Here is a 19,188-nt window from a genome sequence, read left to right as displayed (position 1 = left end):
AAAATTAAATATTTAATCTCTCAGTCACATTTGCACCAGATGCTCAATGGCTGCATATGGCTAGTGGCTTTCTTGTTGAACAGTGAGTAGAGAAAGTTTCCTTCACCACAGAAAGTTCTCCTAGGCAACATTCTCTAGATTCTATTATTTTAAATTTTAGAACTATATTATATGGTACCTAATATAGCAAGATTAATTTAAAATTAGATAGATAGTAATTTAAATATTAATTGACACCACATTTCTCAGAAATAAATAATGCCTTCTCTTTCATTTAGCTTAGCTTATAATTTATCATTATTTACATCGATTTCCTATCTTGAGATAAAAACAATGAGTTTAATGCAGTATAATATCCACATGAAAGGGATGCTTAAGTGCTTTTCTTATTTTTAGGCTGGAGAGAAAGCAGAAGGAATAGAGATAAAGAGTAGAGACAAAGGAAAACGTATTCATCCATCCATCCATCTGTCCATTTATTGTACAAGTTCTTATTGAGTGTGTTATATAGTTCAGTCACTGTGCTTTGGTACCTTATGTTTAAATTGAAAGAAATAATAGTGTCTAGGCTCATAAAATTCATAATTTACTATGAGAGACTGCCATATAAAATAATAATGAAAACAATTCAATAATAGGTAAAGGATAAAGTGCTATGAAAGCAGAAAGAAAAAAATCATCTGCCAGGGGAGACAGAAAAAAATATTTGAGTGGCGTCTTAAAAAATACAAGAAGCAATGTGTTAGACTGAAGAATGGAGAGGGATTTTTTTAACCAAAGGGATCATCTTTGCAAAGGCAACCTTTGCTTGCTTAAGAACTAGCAGTCTTGGGGGTCAGTTTAAGGGTATCTGGGGAGAAAGATAGGAATTATGATTAGGAGGATAGGTTGTGCTAGATTGTACAGAGTTTGGAGATTATGTTAAAGGATCTGGATATTAATCTTATTTATAAGAGGGCAAGGGTCACAATTCAGATGACCTTTCTGGAAAGAATAGCCACAGAATGAATAAAAGCAGAAAGAGCATGGTTCAGGAAGCCCCATCTTCTGGGAATCCTGTGGAAGAGAAATGGAATAGGAAATTGGGGAGCCCATTGGTTCCTCTCCAATCACAAATACAGACTTACTCTAAGGAGAAAACTTAAAGAAAACATCAATCTGGAAGATAGGTTTCTTCTTAGACCATCCTTATTGGTGATGTATACCCTTTTCCTCCAGGTACGTTTGCCAGAAAGCCCTGATTTTTTCTACTTTCTGAGATATGCATGTAAACACAGAAAAACCAAACAAATAAACAAAAGAATCTTCCATCTATTCTTTATCACCAGAAATTCATTTAATAGCATATAAAGTTTATCAATGCAAAAGTTATCATTTGAGTAACACAAGTAAAATGTGCATTCCAAAGACTATTGTTAATCAAAATTTTAGCAATTTATGTTTTCAAAAGAAAAAAGAATAAATATATTTTTAAAATATTTATTTTTTGTTTATTTATTTATTTATTCATTCATTCATTCATTTAGACAGTGTGAGCAGGGAAGGGATAGAGAGAGAGGGAGACAGAATCCCAAAAAGGTTCCATGCTGTCAGCACTGAGCCCAATGCAGGGCTCAATCTCCCGAACTGTGAGATCATGACCTGAGTCAAAACCAATAGTCAGTCGCTTAACTGGCTGAGCCACACAGGTACCCAGATAAAATAATATTTTTTAAATATTCAAAATGATTTTATATTCTAAGAAAGTGACTCATAACCTGCTAGATTTGTTTCAGCTTGCAATAAAACCCCATATTTTCACTGAAATCATTTTCCCCAGGTTTTTGCTAAGCAAAGCTGTGGTTATACGTTATCTGGTATAGGACAGACTCCCAGGTGGGCTAAGATCTGTAAAAACATATGTCAGATCTGTCTTATCACTATCAAAACGATTATTTCATTAGCCTAGTTTAAGGAGAGAACAAATGAGAAAGGAAATACTATAAATATATAAATATGAGGCCTTCTCATCATAAATATAATGTAAGAAGCTACTCATGTTTTGAATTTGCTACCTGCAGATTCTTCACACTCTCTAGAAAATCCGTGTCAGCTTCTAGAAATGTATAATACACTAGAAGTGGAATCAACTGTAAACTACAGATTGGCAGATACTTCAGTTCTCTTAAAAATAATGAATAGTCACCATGACAAGGATTGCCTATGGTTTTTCAAAGCTCTGGCTCTAAATTTAAAAATGCCAGATGATCATTATCAGGCCAAATGCATTTTGAGCATAAAAATCCTAAACATAAACATTACGTATATAAAGTACCTGGCAGTCTCCTCCAAATATTAGACATGATTAACCAGCACTTAATATTAAACTATTTATAATGGCAACAATCATGGGAATTACTTTCCTTCTGGCAAATTTGTTTCATATGACTAACCATAAGAAGAACTTATGAGACAGATATTTTGAATGAAAAAAGAAGTTAGGAAACTGAATTAGAACACTTTGGTGTGGAAATAGAAACTGCTAAGAGGTGAGTAAATAGAGATACCAAAGGTAATGAAATACGTTATATTTGAAAAAGACAATTTTCTTTCGAATCATAAACTATTGAATAAAAGATACATTATTTGAAATTTTAATGAGGCACATTAATGACATTTTACCTTACTCTGTGGATAATGTATTAATTCTATGATTAATAGGAGAGTCAGGTAGAACATAGGAACAGATTTCAAAGGTATTTAACAAATGCATATATAAAAGGGCTATGGATGCCTTTGAAGAGAGGCTAAAGCTTAGCTAATGTTTAAAGTTTACATCCCAGAGGACAACCATCATGCTTTCTCATAGGAGGGAGTGAGGTACAGTGGACAAAACATAGGCTTTAAGTTCAGATTTATAGCAGAGTTTGAAACCTAGCTCTGTTGCTTTTCAGGTACTGGTCTCGGCCAGGTTGTCTCTGAGGCTTATTTTCTTCATACTAAAAGAAGAATTATAAAATTTCCCTGAGAGGAAGAATCGAGAAGGAGTCCAAGAACTTACCCTCACTCCTTAGCACCCCAAATTCATTTCCTCACCATCCACCTGGCCTGAATCATGAGGACTGGTCTCAGGTGCTTTATCCTCATTCAGCATCACTCCCAATGGGAAGCCCGGAACTCCCACATAATCAATCCTACATGCCCGGACCTAACACCCAAGTGGCTGTATGGGCAGGGAGGTATTCCTTATACTTCTTCTTAGCCTTAATTTTCCTAGAAGCGTTTATCGCCATGTGGTGATGTAGTTTAATATTTCAGTAATTTAGGTTTCTTGACTTAACATTTATTTCTAAAATTTTAGTACCCCATAGAATAAAAACTACATGACTGTGGGGAATTTGGTCTAGTTTGCTCCCTGCTGAATCCTCAGGGAGTTCGTGGTGCCTAATACATGGTAGGCACTTACTCTGTGTTCATTCTCCTGCACTCTACTTGGGACCTCTGTTGGTGAAAACACTGGAGGAGGTGGTGCATATGCTGACCTAAAATTCATTCCCCAACCTTCACACACACACACACACACACACACACACACACACACACACTGGGGAAAAAGATCCTAAAATTTCCATGGGTTAAAAAACAAAACAAAACTAAACTAAACTAATTTGGTCTAGAAATACAGTTCCATGTTACTGTAGAAATAAATCAAGTTAGGCACAGAATACAAAACTCTGAGTTTGATCTTTCTTTGAATAAGCCGCCCAGGCCGCCCCTCTTCTATTCATTTTAAAATTTCATATCAGATACTTAAAGAGGTATAAATTATAAACCTTAATGTGTGAAATTTGTTATTATTAGATTTTAACTGCCTTTCACTACCTTCTTTGGAGTTTCACTTGCACACATATCACTGTATACGTAAACAAATTGAAAGCAATGCAGACCTATTTTTTCCCATAAACGATCCATCCAAGGATTGTGCTCTCAGTACCCTGAGGCCCACTAATAGTCACTTTGGGTTCCCATAAATATAAATGGGGCTATAAGAATATAAATGTGGCTATAAGCATGAAACTCAAACAAAATATTATTTTACAGAATTTCTTATTGAAGTGAGTTGGGTTGAATAAGTACATATTAGCCTCTTATAGGAATAAACTATAGGGAAATATTTGTGTTGAAATGTGGGATGACTTCATTGGTAATTTTATAAGCCTAAGTTTAGAACTCATCATTTATGTCTTAAGAAGCTAGGAGAATGGAAAAAAATATCCTATATAGCGAATTGCATTTTAATTTTTATAACTGTCTAGTAATTGTAGAACATTTCATTCCTTTTAAAAATAAATTTCTTTTTGATCTCATGGTCGTGAGTTCGAGCCCCGCGTTGGGCTCTGTGCTGACTGCTCAGAGCCTGGAGCCTGTTTCAGATTCTGTGTCTCCCTCTCTCTCTGACCCTCCCCCATTCATGCTCTGTCTCTCTCTGTCTCAAAAATAAATAAACGTTAAAAAAATTTTAAAAATAAATTTCTTTTAAACCTATCATCTTTCTTATATATCACTTACTAGCAATACAATTTGTTATTTCACATATTTGATATTCTGTAATTCTCTTATTCACATATGTTTGTTTTAACTCCGCCATTCCATCTCTAAATGTTTCCATTTAAAAATGTTAACAAGGGCACCTGGTGGCTCAGTCGGTTGAGAGTCCAACTTCAGCTCAGGTCACGATCTTATGGGTCGTGAGTTCAAGCCCCGCATCAGCTCTATACTGACAGCTCCGAGTCTGAAGCCTGCTTTGAGTTCCGTGTCTCTCTTTCTCTGTTCCTCCCCCACTCACAGTCTGTGTCTCTCTCTCTCAAAAGTGAATAAACATTAAAAAAAAAAATAAAAAATTTTAACAACAGGGGTGCCTGGGTGGCTCAGTCGGTTAAGTGTCAGACTTTGGCTCAGGTCATGATCTCATGGCTCCTGAGTTAGAGCCCTGCATCTCGCTCTGTGCTGACAGCTGGGAGCCTGGAGTCTGCTTCGGATTCTGTGTCTCCTTCTCTCTCTGCTCTTTAACTTGTGCTCAGTCTCTCTGTTTCTCAAAAATAAACACTAGAGGGGCACCTGGGTGGCGCAGTCGGTTAAGCGTCCGACTTCAGCCAGGTCACGATCTCGCGGTCCGGGAGTTCGAGCCCCGCGTCGGGCTCTGGGCTGATGGCTCAGAGCCTGGGGCCTGTTTCCGATTCTGTGTCTCCCTCTCTCTCTGCCCCTCCCCCGTTCATGCTCTGTCTCTCTCTGTCCCAAAAATAAATAAACGTTGAAAAAAAAATTAAAAAAAAAATAAACACTAGACATGTTTTTTAACAACAATGTAAATAAAAGACAACTCATGAACTATGCAATAACTTCAGAGTGAAAGTGCAATCTATTTAGAAATAAGCAAAAATAGGGGCGCCTGGGTGGCGCAGTCGGTTAAGCGTCCGACTTCAGCCAGGTCACGATCTCGCGGTCCGTGAGTTCGAGCCCCGCGTCAGGCTCTGGGCTGATGGCTCAGAGCCTGGAGCCTGTTTCCGATTCTGTGACTCCCTCTCTCTCTCTGCCCCTCCCCCGTTCATGCTCTGTCTCTCTCTGTCCCAAAAATAAATAAACGTTGGAAAAAAAAAATTTTAAAAAAGAAATAAGCAAAAATAGTGGTGCCTGGATGGCTCAGTCAGAAGAGCACGTGGCACTTCATCTCAGGGTCATGAGTTCAAGTCCCTCGTGGGGTAAAGACATTAATTAAAAAAAAAAAAAGAATATTAAAAAAGAAAGAATAATAAATCCTTATCTAAAGAATTCAATGAAATTTGACTAAAGCAGTATAGTCAGATTTATATGTACTTAAACTGCAGTCATCACAAGGAAGAATGGTTGAAAATAAATACACTAATATTTTTCACTCAAGCAACTAAAAGAAAAGGCAAAAACTAAAAACTAGGTGCCTGGGTGGCTTAGTTGGTTAACTGGCCAACTCTTGATTTTGGCTCAGGTCATGATCTCATGGTTTGTGACTTTGAGCCCTGCATTGGGCTCTACGCTGTTAGCTCTTAGGTGCTTGGGATTCTCTCTCTCCCTCTCTCTCTGCCCCTATACCACTCACACACACACACTGTCTTTCTCTCTCAAAAATAAATTAATATTAAAAAATCTAAAACCTAAAGAAAATGAAAGGTTTCATAAAGAAAAAACATCCAGAAATTGGTTCAAAGAAAAACCTCTTTCTTTGAAGGCGCCATGAGAAAAAGAACAAATATTAATGCAAGTGATTCTGGAAAAAAAGTGACAAAATAAAAAAGAACTGTGTTATGGAAAAGATGTGTATTATAGAATTAGAAGAGATTAAACAAACATGAGAGGGTTTTCAGTTTTAGTTCTGACATGTTTGGATGTTCTTATTCCCTTTGAATGGAATAAAATAAAATAAAATAAAAACAAAATAAATGGAGAGATAGTCCATACATTTAGACAAGAAGATATAAACTTAAAGTGTCAAGATGTCAGTTCTTCCCAGTTTGATCTATAGATTCAATTCAATCCAATCACAACCCTAGCAAGGTATTTTATGGATTATTGATAAATTGATTCCAAGTTTATTTGGAGATGCAAAAGACCCAGAATAGGCAACATAATATGGAAGAAGAACAAAGTTGGAGGACTGACTTACTTCAAGACTTACTATAAAGCTACAGGAATCAAGATGGTGTGGTATTGGTGTAAGAATAGACAGATCAGTGAAACAAAACAGAGAGCCCAGAAATGACGTCTTTAGATATAGTCAAATAATCTTTGGTAAAGAAGGAAGAGCAATACAATGGAGAAAAGATGGTGTCTTCAACAAATGGTGCTGGGACAACCAGACATGCACACACACACACACACACACACACACACACACACACACACATAATAAAGGCACAGCCTTTATAGCATTCACAAAAATTAACTCAAAATATATCATAGACCTAAATGTAAAACACAAACTATAAAACTCCTAGATGATAACATAGGAGAAATCTAGATACCCCTGGGCATGCTGATGCCTTTCTTAGATACAATACCAAAGACACAATCTATAAAAGAAATAATTGATAACTTAGACTTCATTAAAATTAAAAACCTTTGTTCTGCAAAGAAAATGTGAACAGAATAAGAAGACAAGCCACAGACTGGAAGAAAATATTTGCAAAATACATTTGATAAAAACCTTTTATCTAAAAATATACAAAAGTCTTAAAACTCAACAGGAAAAAAAAACAACTTGAATAAAAATGGACCAAAGATAACAGATACCTCAATTAAGAATATATACACATGAGGCAGCTCTTCCTGCCCCTGGGTCCTGTCCCCATGCTTTAATAAAATCATCTTAAGAAAAAAAAGAATACACACACTTGATAAATAAGCATATGAAAAGATGTTCTACATAATAACGTCATCAGGTGAATGTAAATTAAAACAATAAGGTATCACTATAGACATATTAGAACGGCTAAAATCCAGAACACTGACAACACAAAATAAATACTGGTGAGCATTTTGAGCTACAATAACTCTCATTCATTGCTGGTGGGAATGCAAAATAGTATAGCCACTTTGAAAGACAGTTTGGCAGATACTTAAAAAACTAAAAATACTCTCACCATATAATCTAGTAATCACACTCCTTAGTATTTACCCGAAGGAGTTGAAAACATGTCCACAAAAAACTTGGATGTTTATAGCAGCTTTATTCATAATTGCCAAAACTTGGAAACAACTAAGATGTTTTTCCGGAGGTGAATGGATAAATACACTGTGATACATTCAGATAATGGAATATTATTCAGCACTAGAAAGAAACAAGCTGTCAAGCAATAAAAAGACATGGGCAAACTTTAAATGCATATTACTAACTGAATGAAGACTATCTAAAAGGCTACATATGGTATTACTACAACATATGATATGTCTGAAAAGACAAAACCATGGAGGCAATAAAAAGTTCAGTGATTGTTGGGCAGATGGAGAAGAGATAAACTGGGAAAGCGCAGAGGACTTTCAGGGCAGTGAAAATACTTTGTATATATTACACTGATGTATATATGTCATATACATTTGTCTAAAATCATCAAATATACCATTCCAAGAATGAATCCTAAGGTAAATCATGGACTTGAGGTGATTATGCTGTATCAGTGTAGGTTCATTCATGGTGCCATTCTGGTGAGTGATGTTAACAATGTGGAGGCTGAGCACGGAGGGGCACGGAGTTAAGTCCATGGAAAACCTCTGTACTTTCCTTCCAATTTTGTGGTAACCCTAAAGCCATTCTAAAAACCACAGTTTTTAAAAAATCAAATGATTGTACAGAAATAACCCGTTGCATATATGATCAAACGAGTTTTAACAAGGGTGACAAGATTATTTAAAAGTAAAGGACAGGGGTGGCTGGGTGGCTCAGTCGGTTAAGCGTCTGATTTCGACTCAGGTCATGATCTCGCGGTTTGTGAGTTCGAGCCCTGTGTCAGGCTCTGTGCTGACAGCTCAGAGCCTGGAGCTTGCTTCGTATTCTGTGTTTCCTCCTCTCTCTGCCCTTCCCATGCTCATGCTCTGTCTCTCTCTGTCTCTCAACGATAAATAAACGTTAAAAAAAATTAAAAAAAAGTAAAAGACAGTCTTTTAAATAAGTGGTTCTGGGAAAACTAGATATCCATCTGCAAAGAATACAGTTAAACAAATATCTAACACTACAAATAAAAATTAACTAAAAATGGACCAAAGACCTAAACGTAAGACCTAAAACTATATAAAACTCTTAGAAGAAAACATGAAGGAAGCTCCACAACATTGGATTTGGCAATTATTTTGTGGATAGACATCAAAGACACAGGTAAGTAAAGAAAACACAGATAATTTGGCTTCATGAAAATTAAAAAAAATTGTGCATCAAAATACAGTATCAACAGAATAAAAAGGCAAATAAAATATTTTCAAATCATGTATGCGATGAGAGATTAATATCCAAAATATATAGAAAACTCCTAAAAATCAACACCAAACAACCTGATTCCAAAATAGGGAAAGAATCTGAAAAGATATTTCTCCAAAGAAAATATACAAATGACTAACAAACATGAAAATATGCTCAACATCACTAATCATAAGGGAAATGCCAATCAAAACAATAATACGATACCAAGTCACACATTAGGAAGATTACTAGCAAAAAACAAAAAAAAAACACACAAGGTTGAAAACATGGAAAAATTGGAAGACTTGTGTGCTGTTGGTGAGAATGTACAATGGTACTGTCACCATGGAAAACAGTATGAGGATTCCTCAAAAAAAAAAAAAAATGGAATTACCATATGATCCAGCAATTTTACTTGTGAGTATATACTTAAAGGAATTGAAAATGGGGTCTCAAAGAGATATTTATACATCCATGTTCATAGCAGCACTCCACAGTAGCTATAAATGTGAGTCACCAAGTTGTTAGCTAATGAATGAATATGTAAGATGTGCTACAGACACACAATAAAGCATTATTCAGCCTTAAAAAGAAAGAAAATTCTGACGTATGCTACAACATAGATGAACCTGGAAGACACCATGCTAAGTGAAATAAGCCAGTCACAAAAAGATAAAGGCTATAGGATTCTACTTATATGAGATATGTAGAGTAATGAAAAAAAAATCACAGAGATGGAAAGTAGAATAGTGATTGCCAAGGACTGGAAGGAAAGGGGAAATGGGGATTTATTGTTTAATAGATATAGAGTTGCGATTTTACAAGATGAAAAGTTCTGGAGATGGATGGTGGTACTGGCAGAACATGTGAGTGTGTTTAATACCACTAAAGCATACACTTAAAAAGAGTTAAGATGGCAGATTTTATGTGTGTGTATTTTGTCACAATAAAAAAATATATAAAAAAGTATAGGGCAATAGAAAGATAGATAATATTAATACCAATAAACAGAAAGCTACAGTAGCTGTATTCATTTTGGACAAAGCAGATTTCAGGACAAGAAAAAATACCAGGAATAAAATAGGGCATTACAATATGGTTAAGGGGTCAATTCTCCAAGTAGATATAACAATGCTAAACATGTATGCACTCAACAACAGAATGTCAAAATACATGAGGAAAAACCTGATGGTCCTGCAAAGAGAAATAAGCAAATTCTTTATTAAAATTGTAGACTTCAACACCCCTCTTTTATTAATTAGTAGATAAAGCAGGCTAAAAATCAGGAAGGATATAGTTGGTTTGACCTGAAGTATCAATTAATGTGATCCAATTGACATGTATAGAATGCTCCATCTAATATAACTAGTATACATTCTCCTCAAGCTCATATGAAACATCCAACAAGATACACAGCCATAATATACAACTTAGCAAACATAAAATAATGGAAACCATACAAAGTAAATTTCCAGGTCACAATGGAATCAAACTAGAAATTGACAATGAAAAAATATCTTGAAAATCCCCAAATATTTAAAAGACTTTAAATAGTATATAAGTAAGGAAGAAGTCTCAAAAGAAATCGAACAGACATTTTGAGCTATAGAAAAATAAAATATGACATCAAATTTGTGGGAGGCAGGAAAAACAATATTTAGAGAAGAATTTATAGCATATAGCATTAAATACATGGAAGGGAGATATATATCGGCAATATAAGCTTCCATTTTAACAACTATAGAAAGGAGCAATTTAAGTCTAAAGCTAGAAGAATATGGAAATAATAAAAAATTAGAGTAGAAATCGATAAAACTGAAAACAAAACAATGGAGAACATCAATGAAAGCAAAATCTAATTCTTAAAAAGATTTTCAATTTTTTTTTCTAGGAAAGTTAATGAGAGACAGGGAAAGAGGGAGACAGGGAGAAAGAACACAAATTATCAACATCAAAAATGAAAGTGATAATCACTACTGATCCTGAAGTAATTAAAAAGGGGTAATAAAAGAATACAACAAACAACTTTATGTCTGTAATTTGAAAATTTAGATGAAATGGAGCAATTCCCGGAAAGTATAAACTAAATTCACACAATGAGAAATACATAGATGAATAACCTTATAACTATCAAGGAAATTGAATCAGTAATTAATAACCTGCAAAATATGAATCACAGATGTTTTCACTAATGAATTCTGCCAAATATAAAAGGAAGCAACAATATCAATTCTCCACAATTTTTTCCAGAAAATAGGAGCAGTAAGAACACTTTTTATTTCATTCTATGAAGTGAAAATTATTCTTTTAATGTTTATTTTTGAGAGAGAGAGAGAGAGCACGTGAGCTGGGGAGTGGCAGAGAGAGAGAGAGAGAGAGAGAGAGAGAGAGAGGAGATCCAAAGCGGGCTCTGTGCTGACAGTGGAGAGCCTGATGCGGGGCTCAAACTCAGGAACCGTGAGATCATGACATGAGTTGAAGTCTGATGTTTAACTAACTTTGCCACCCAGTCACTCCTGAAGTGAGAATTATTTTCATAGGAAACGAAATGAAACCAAACCAAAAAACTACATTACAGGAAAGAATAAGTACAGAGCTATATCTCTCATGAACATAAACAGAAAAATTGTGATCAAAATATTAGAAAATTGAATCCAACCATTTTTACACATTTTAATACATTTTTATACATTAAAAATTATTTCAGGTATGCAAGGCTGGCTCAACATTCAAAATCAAATTCAATCAATGTAACCTACCACATATATATATATGTATATATATGTATATATATATATATGTATGTGTATATACATATAAAAGAAATAACTCTTGGGGAGCCTGGGTGGCTCAGTCACTAGAGCATGCAACTCTTGATCTCGGTTGTGAGTTTGAGCCTCACTCTGGGCATAGAGATTATTTAAATAATAAAAAAATACAAAAATATATGTAAAAAAAAACTCTCACAGAAGTGGTAATGGGAAAAGTTCCTCAATGTGATAAGAAATATCTACAAAAATTCAAAATCATTTTTAATAGTGAGAAATTATATGCTTTACTCCAAAATCAAGGGGAAAAAATTCTCTACAAGGACTAAGATCAGGGCAAGGATGTTCTCTCTCACTGCTCCAATTCAACATATTACTAGAAGTCCTTGCCAGTTAAATAAGAAAAGGTAATAAAAGGTATATGGATTAGAAATAAAGAAATATCACTCTCTCTATTTGTAGGTGACAAGATTATCTATGAAGAAAATCCCAAAGAATTGACCCAAATCCTTAACTGATAAGTGAGTATAGAAGACCACTGAATGAAAGGTTAATATATAAAACTAAATTTCCTGTATTACAGAAATTAACAATTGGAATTTGAAATTAAAAAACCCACAATTTTACATATTGTAGGATTCCAATTATATGACATTTGGACAAGAAAAAACCAGTGAGATAGTAAACAGATCAGTGGTTGCCATAGGTTGGGGAGCAGGAGAATTGAATAGGTGACACACACAATTTTTTTTTTAAGTGGTAAAACTAATCTGTATGATATCATAATGGTGAATAGAGGACAGTAAGCATTTGTCCAAACCTATAAAACTTTACAGCACAAAAAGTAAATCATATGTGGTACGCAAATTAAAAAAATAATTGAGGAAGTCAGAAGTTCTCAGAGTAGAATGCAGAATGTAACAAAAGAATATAAATGGATTACAAATATCAAAACAATCTCACTGAGGGGGATTGGGGAATAAGATACTGACCTAAGCATCTCTGCAAATGAGTGGAGAGGCAAAAAGAGCTTAACATTAGATTTATACTCCAGTTGATAAAGTTATTTCCTATGGATGTACAGATTAACAATTCTGAAACCACTATACAGGTATACTACAACTGAACAATTAAGTTAATATATTGTGGAAACCAGATTTCTTACTTTTTTCTTAAATATTTATTTTTGAAAGAGAGAGAGAGAGCATGAGCGAGCAGGGGAGGGGCAGAGAGAGAGGGAGACAGAGGACCCAAAGCAGGCTCTACGCTGACAACAGAGAGCCCGATGTGAGGCTTGAACTCATGAACTGTGAGATGATGATCTGAGCTGAAATCAGATGCTTAACCAATTAAACCACTCAGATGCCCCAGATTTCTTACTTTTGAGTGAAACATTATAGATAAACAGGAAAAGAAGGTCAAAAACAATCCATGTGGTAATGGATTAGAGTTGGAAATATCAGTATGAGCTCATATTTAGCTTAACATGGGTACAGATGGATACACGTAGAAATATTTATTATAGATATGTGTATATACACGTTTGTATATGAATATATAACTCTTTGCCTTGTCATCTGAGAGGGTCTAGAAGTAATGATAGCCCAGTAGTAATGAGTACACCTGGTGTCCAGATCTTTGTTTCTAAAACTACTCTCCAATGAACAGAACCAGAGATCCTTGGTGGAACGGCTGAATCTATGACTGGGTAGGAAATATACAAAATGAGCCAGGTGCATTTTACAATGCTGGAAAAAAAATCTCAACAAGACAGAGAAAAAAGCCCCAAACTCACAATAACAGGAGTGTTTCAAAGGTACACAGGGGCCAATTGAAAGAGGTCCAAATGGCCAAAGTTGGAATAATTTGAGCAATACAATTAATAAAGTAGGATTGGATCCTTGTGCACTGTTGGTGGGAATAAAACCAGGTGCAGCCACTGTGGAAGACAGTATGGAGGTTCCTCAAAAAATTAAAAATAGTAGTACCCTACAATCCAGTAATTGCACTTTTGGGGTATTTACCCAAAGAATACAAAAACACTAATTCAAGGGATATATGCACCCCCATGCTTACTGCAGCATTATTTACAATATCTAAAACATGGAAGGAGCCCAAGTATCCATCAATGGATGAATGGTTAAAGATGTGGTATATATACAATGGAATATTATTCAGCCATAAAAAGAATGAAATCTTGCCATTTGCAACAAGACGGATGAAGCTGGAGAGTATAATACTAAGCAAAATAAGTGAGTCAGAGAAAGACAAATACCATATGATTGCATTCATATGTGGAATTTGAGAAACAAATTCTAACAAAGGAAAAGAGAGAGAGTGAAACCAAAAAACAGACTCTTAACCATAGAGAACAAAATGGTTACCAGAGGGCAGGTGGGTGCAGGGATGAGAGACAATAGGTGAAAGGGATTAAGAGTACACTTATCTGGATCGGCACTGAGTAATATATGGAATTGTGGAATTACTATATAGTACACTGAAACTACTATAACACCATATGTTAACTACGCAGGAATTAAAAACAAATGAAAACAAATAAAGTAGCATTGGGTTATAAACCAAATTATAAAATATTCATGAGTCCATACTTACATATAAAAAAGGATTTAATAAATAAATAAAAACATAAGACAGTAAATAAATACCCCACTTAGAGTAATTTCAAATAATTTATGTACATAGTCTGTCCTTAAGAAACTGGAACATTATTTCCCAGTCCTTAGTCATTGGCTATGCTTAGTGACTCTCTTTCAAAGAGGGAAGTATGTAATGAGGGGGGAAAAGAGTAACTTTACAGCGGAGAAGCCTGACAAACACTATCCCTATCCAAGTGATCAAGGTTAACATCAACAGTGATAAGACATATTGATAGTATATACCTTGGATATTATGTGGAGATAATGGCACTTTTTGTGTATAATCTTCCTTCCCCCCAAATTTATCCCAATCTAATCATGAAATCATCAGGCACATCCCAACTGAGGGACATTCTATAAGATACCTTACTAATGTTCCTCAAAATTGTGAAGTTCATCAAAAACAAGTAAAGTCTAAGAAACTTTAAAAACCAAGAGCAAACCAGAGGACAAGTAAATGGGATCCTGAATGAAAAGAAGATATTAGGTTAAAAATTGGAAAATCTGAATGAAGTGTGTGCTTTATTAAGTACTTATTAATAATAATGTATCAATATTGATTCATTAATCGTGACAAATGTATCATAATAATGGTAAATTTTAATAATAGAAAACTGAGTATGAGATATATGGAATTCTCTGTAATCATTTTGTATTTAAAACTGTTGTATCTAAAATTAAAAATTAAATGTTTATTGAAAATAAAAAGGGAACTATGTATACATATATATAATGTGAAAATTATCTGGAATCTTCTGGGGATTTTTTTTTTTCATGCTGATATTTGGATCTCAACATCACTCAATTCCATCAGAAACCCTAAGGTATAATTTTGGCCCTGGCATCAGATTTTTTCTTAAGCTTTTCAGTATTATGAACAATTGAATTAGATGAACTAAATGATTACTCATAAAGAAGTAGAAACCTGAAGTACTTTAATAACTATAGAAGACAGAGAATCAGACACAAGTGGCTTTATTCATGAAACCAAAGTAGGCTTCAAGTAACGGTAATGCCTAGGTTGTTTAAACTTCCTTAAAATAGAGAATACATTTTTAAGAAAGTTTTCTTAATCTCTCCAAGAAGTAAATAAAACCTGATATCCAAAATCAGCTAGGGGATCACAAAAATAACCACCATAACAATAAATAACAGCCCCAATTTCACTTATAAACAGAGTTGCTACAATAATAATATATCAGGACAAACTAGTTTTTATCCCATTAATGATCTTGTGACTCAACACAATGATATTCATTACTGTAAACTGACTTTACTAATAGTGTAATCCACTTAAACCTAGGGAGGTAAGTGTCGCAGTCTTTGGATAAAACCTTAATCATATTAGCAAATATAACTGTATAGTAATTAAAAGCTCCTCTGAATTGACAAAATGTATGTCAAATGTAAAAATACATTCTTAATGCATAATAAAGCTTCCAGAAAGTCCTTTCTAGATGTTTCTTCTACATATTTATCACACCCCCATTAATTGCCTCAAAATGTTTTCCCTCCCAGACTTTCCCCAAACTTGGCCTGTACATGTATGCTTTTATTTCTTACCCCATCATTTTTTTTTTTTTTTTTGGAATTACACCACCTTTTTTTCTTTATTGGAATATTGATTCTATGTACTTTCTAAAGTAGAATTTTTTGGTTCTTAGCTTTTCCAAATTTCTTTTTTCTCTTGCACAATCTGCACAAAAGGCTAAGGGGCTGATGAGGCAAAACAGAATCATGACAAAGACAAGTAGGAAGAAAGAGAAGCTGGAAACGTCAAAACTATGGGTGAGAGGGAAAGTCAAGGAAGCTAATTACCTTGAATTGATATATTTTAGTCAGCCACAATAGGTTAATGGATAAGAGCCTTATGGTTATTTTGATATATTCCAAAAAAGCATTTAATAAAATTCAAAACTTTTCCTAGTTAATATTTCTTAACTGTTATTGAAGAAACCTTCTTAAACTCAGCATACATTTATTTTTCTATGACAAAATGGAATTCATTGCCTTTTTCTCAACTGTTACTAACCTGACTTAAATGCTTTTTAAATGATTACTGATTTCGTTTTTTTTTAAGAGACCAGATACACTGATTGACTAGTCTCTAATAAACAAATAAAAATCTGTCTCCAGTCTAGACTTAGTGAATCAGAATCTCTGATGGGTGGGACCTAAGCATCTTTGGCTTTAAACAGCTCTCTGATGTTTCTGATATACACATTGCTTACCATCCAGTATTGGGGGGAAGATAGGCAACTACACTATTAATTTCAGTATGAAGTAGACTGATTCTAGGATTCTGGAAAGCTATGAGAGGTACTATGGAGACACAATGGTGGGAAACATCGCTTCTGACTGAGAAGCCTTCTAAAGATGGCGTATTATAAAGTCTGGGAAGGATGAATGCAAAGTAATACGGATCATTTATTCAGTACCTCACTTATGAGAAGAGAAAGAGCTTCACTTGAATTGCCGCTTACAGGATAAACCTGTGGATATTTGAAGACAGACTTCTTGTCTTTTTCTAAGAAAAACATTTCAGTTTCCTAGTGTTGGGGAATATTTAAACATTAAATTTGCAACGTCCTGATACTGTAGTACCAGAGGCCTATTATTAATCATTAAGTTTCTAATGTTCCAACAGAATTGGCAGAAACTAAGAAAAGTGTACATCTTCTTTATCCACTCATCCATTGAACATTTGGGCTCTTTCCATACTGAGGATTTTCCTTTTTTATTGAGATGTAATTGACACATTATGTTAGTTTCAGGTATACAACTATAGAGAGCAACATGGGGTCAAGCAGTTACTCACGTCAAGCAGTAACTTAGGTCAAGCAGTGACACAAGAACCAAGGGCATTGCAGCTAAGACCAGATAGCACCGAAACCAGCTTGAGCTGACAACACACTCAGAACCGATGCTCAGCAGAAACAGAGGAGGTCTGCAAAGGCTCAAGACTCGTTAAATCCCTTTAAAAAAGGAAGAGTTTGGTAGCAACCTGTAAGACTTTCAAGATACTGACCATTTCGTGTGTGACCACATGAAACACGGACGATTTGGAGGCAGCGGCCACCAAAGGCTCTGATCGATTGATCTCCGAACAGAACAGAGAGCCTCCACTGCTTGGACATAATCAGCGGCACTAGGCTCTGTGTCAACTGTGCGTCCACAGACCGATTTCGTGTTCAGTTTTGTTATTTCCCTACCCCCTGTTCTATCTGTTTGATGTGTTGCTTGTCTTGTGATTTGCTTTGTGTGACATGTAAGAAGCAAGTTAAACAAGTAGTGAAATGTCATTGAGTTTGGAATCGTGAAACTGCTTTATAATTATACTAATCTTGCTTTATGATTGAATAAAGCTGACACTGTAGAAAGACACAACTTGTGTGTGTGTGTGTGCCTTCATAGCGTGCTCATGACAACATAATACTTTGAGATTTGTATATATTGGGGAATGATCACTACAATAAAGCTAGGTAACATCTGCCACCATATATAAATTTTTTTTCTTGGGATAAGAACTTTGAAGATCCATGCTCTTAGCAACTTTTAAATATGTAATCCAGTACTATTTTCTGTTGTTACAATAGTGTATATTATATCAGCATATTATTAAAGAAATAATTCAAAGTTTTGCAGAAAGGATGAAATCTTCCATGAGTGATGGTGATAAAGTTGTCTCTTTGGGGGAAAAATACAGAATCTTATCTCATACTATACTCACAAATATAGGCAGGATGGATTAATACTAAAATAAAAATATAATTCAAGTATGTATCATCATAAATACAGTAAATTTTAATCAAGTAGTAATAAAATGTTATAAAACCAAACAAAATAGAGGTAAATATGGAAAACTTTTCATAATTTTGCAGAGTACAAAAGCCACTTAAGGAACACAAAATCTCTAATGCTTTAAAGGAAAGGAGAGGCAAGTTCAAATCAAGTCAACAATAATGAAGATCAGAATGACAAAAGGAAAGTTAGTGATAGTTACAAAAGAAACAACAATCTTGAAGAAAATAGTTAAAGCCTATCAAAAATACATTAAGAACATTTCTGTAAATTGGTTTTAAAAAGGTAAAAAAGGGGTGCCTGGGTGGCTCAGTCAGTTAGGCATCCAACTTCAGCTCAGGTCATGATCTCACAGCTCGTGAGTTCGAGCCCCACGTCGGGCTCTGTGCTGACAGCTCGGAGCCTGGACCCTGCTTTGGATTCTGTCTCCCTCTCTCTCTGCCCCTCCCCCACTTGTGCTCTGTCTCTCTCTGTCTCTCAAAAATGAGTAAATGTATTTTTTTTAAAGGTAAAAAAATATTAGAAAACTATGCAAGGAATAAACAGAAAAAATAAAGTACAAATAATAAATATGAAAAATGCTTCAACCTCAATATTAATGATGAAAATGCACACTAAACAAGAAGGGGATGCCGTTTTTACTTAGAGGACAAAAGTAGAAATGAATTGGCAAGGCATGTAGAAACAGGCTGCCTCATCAAAGAAACAATTTGGTGTTTGTTTTAACTTAAAAATATGCAGTCTTTGACCCAGTTATTCAACTTCTAGGCAAGTTTTATACATGTGCACAAATATAAATATATATCCTCTAATAGTAAAACTTGGCAACAATTCAAATATTCAGATTTTTAGAAAGGAAAATTTCCACTTGTGATGGTTAGTTTTATGTGTCAACTTGACTGGCCATGGGGTGCTCAGATTGAGCATAAGTTTTGGATGTGTCTGTGAGGATGTTTCCAAATAAGATTAGTATTTGGATCAGTGGGCTCAGTAAAGGAAT

The 19,188-nt window shown here is 34.7% G+C and overlaps 1 protein-coding gene across 1 annotated transcript in view; it reads right to left on the bottom strand.

The window, feature by feature from the left end:
• The window catches only part of HCN1 (hyperpolarization activated cyclic nucleotide gated potassium channel 1), a 386,678-nt gene that overhangs the window by 28,355 nt on the left and 339,135 nt on the right, over nucleotides 1-19,188 (bottom strand). The gene's annotated exons all lie outside the window — the stretch shown is intronic.

This window comes from Lynx rufus, unplaced genomic scaffold (assembly GCF_022079265.1).
Source record: "Lynx rufus isolate CCGP_SWC_20201006 ecotype Redwood Valley unplaced genomic scaffold, mLynRuf1.p SCAF_1, whole genome shotgun sequence".
Classification (NCBI taxonomy): Eukaryota; Metazoa; Chordata; class Mammalia; order Carnivora; family Felidae; genus Lynx; species Lynx rufus.
Note: the sequence above shows the minus strand (reverse complement) of the source record. Positions and strands in the feature narration are given on the sequence as shown.